Source organism: Cariama cristata, unplaced genomic scaffold (assembly GCF_000690535.1).
Source record: "Cariama cristata isolate BGI_N322 unplaced genomic scaffold, ASM69053v1 scaffold34904, whole genome shotgun sequence".
Taxonomy (NCBI): domain Eukaryota; kingdom Metazoa; phylum Chordata; class Aves; order Cariamiformes; family Cariamidae; genus Cariama; species Cariama cristata.
In genome coordinates this window covers 1-2442 of record NW_009612926.1, presented here as the reverse complement: position 1 = coordinate 2442, position 2442 = coordinate 1, and positions in this window count along the sequence as shown.

Here is a 2442-nt window from a genome sequence, read left to right as displayed (position 1 = left end):
TGCGCACCCGGTAGGCTTGCTCAGGGCCCCTGCAGGCCAGGGGTGCCTGGGGGGGGAGGAAGCTCGGGGAGCCCTGTGGCACAGCCGAGCCTCCTCTGCATGGGCAGAGCATTGCCATCGATTTCCATGGCTACCTCCGATGGGGGCGGTGGGAAGGAAAACACCAGTGGGCCCAGCTCTGCAGTCAGAGGCAGCCATCATCACCCTGGTCCCCAGCACCTCCAGCCCCATAAATCCACCCCTGCACCCAGCAGCACTGTGGGGACACCAGCTCCCCAAAGGCATGTGGGAGCACCCACAGTGCCAAACCTCTGCGATGGTGCTTTGCCCAGGGCATGATCACCCTCCCTGCTGCGCCAGTACCAGGGATGGGAGAAGGGAGCATTGCCCCGGGCCCCGGCACAGTCTTTTGCTACCAGCTAGAGAGACATCGTGTGCTTAAAAATAAAAGCGAGCCCCCTGGTAACAGCTGTAAGTCTTCAAACTGCAGCTCATCCATCACTTTGAGGTGCCCTGTGACCAAAAGTCACAGCAAACAGCCCCAAACATTGCTACTGCTTCTTGGAAGGATCTCCAACCAGCTCATAAATTAACTTGAAAACATCAATTAGGCAAGTCAATCAATTAGGCAACGCCAAGTGATCATGATGGCAATAAGGCCAAGTGGCTGCACACCTCGCAGGGCACGGGATGCTAAACCAGGAGCACCGGTTCCCACGCTGGCAGCCAAGCTGCAGGCACTAACCACCGCTCCTGGGAGGACCCATAAAGAAGCCACCTCAGGTAACGGGGTGGACCCAGGACAGATGCTAAGGGGAGGCTCCACATCTCCACTTGTCTCCTACTTCTTCCTCTGTGCCGAATTTAAGCAGGGCCCTCATCACCTGCAAACACAGGGGCCAAGAGGCGGGAGGGGGCTGTGGGTTGCTACAGAGGACAGCATGTTGATGACAGTCCCCAGGGCCACCAGCCAAAGGGAGAACAAATTACTGTGAACAAGGTTTGAAACCTCAGCAGTGTTTTTTCTCTTTCAAGCTCGGTGCATCAGACCAGGGAGGCTGGAGAAGACCCAATGTTGCAACTCAGGTGTATATACCAATTTTTACCAAGCCCCACTTAAGATGCAGCAGCAGCAGCACACCCCAATGTGTAGGATTGAAAAACTGCATTTAGCTCAAAAAAAAAAAATGCAGTCCCACAAACATGAAAGCAGCTCAGCTTGTTACCCAGGGAGACAGGAGGCTCTTCACCAGGATCAGCATCTCTCACAGAGCCAGCCTCTCTGATGGGTAAGAGCTGGCGGGGGGTGCCTGGGAGGGAGAGGGGCATGTTGGGGGGCTGCGGCAGCCAATGCGCTGGGCAACCCCATGCAATGCCAGGGAGGGTTTTCACAACATAAGAATCACACGTGTGCGCTCACTGACCAGATATACCAAAATTAATGCACAAAGGTTGTATTGGGCTGTGCTCACCAGGACTGGGCTGCAAAACCAGGGCTACTGCCCTGCACTCAGTGTTTCACTTACCGCTCCCTGCGCCCAGAGCAGCCCACGTCTGACTGACAATAGATTTAAAAGCGCCGAATAGCTGAAAGCTAAGCAGCACATTTAGGCATACTTTAATTTTTTTTGGAAGAGCTGAAGAAGAGAAAACATTGACCAATTTTAAGATCCCACTGCAGAAACAGGGGACTTTGGTGAACCTCAGTGAGTGAGATGGGGCCCTCAGAAACCCTGACTCACACCGCTAGCTGTGTAAGAAGAAAAACCTAAAACTTGCAGATGAGCTATTTCCCTTGGAAACCACCTCCCACTTGTCATCCTCAACAGCCAGAAAATAATATTGACCATAAACAGTGACATAACTAATATTACGATTCCTTAATGGTATATTTTGCAGCATGATCTTTTAGATGTCAATCACAGAGCAGTTATAATTTAAGATCTATTAATGTTTAAAAGATCTCTATCCATCAGCCAGCCAGCTCTCAATCTTAATCCAGCCTCCGGAAGGCTGGGAGTAGGAAATGTGCCCTTTCACCTTCATTTATTTATAGATGGCAGAAATGAGATCATTATTTCTGCAGCACCGTTTCACAAGCATGCATCTCTGACCCATTTGTATCTGTGTAACATGGCTCTTAAACGTGAGCCGGAGAGTCCAGGCTGGCCCCCATCCCCGCTGCTGCACCCCGTGCTGGGAACCCGCAGGGACAAGCCGCCAGCGTCACTGCCAGCCAGCCTGGGGACAAGGCGGCTGAAAACATGACCAGAGCAGGCTGTGCTGCCAGCCAGTCACTGGTTTAGAAATTCGTAGCGTGCCCGTCCTCCTTCCGGACCCCATGGCCATCCCTACCCTGCCGCCCATGCACGCAGCGGAGGATGCACGGCACATCTGATGTCACGAGTGCGCCGGGACTCAGCCGTCTCCTGGGGGGGGGTG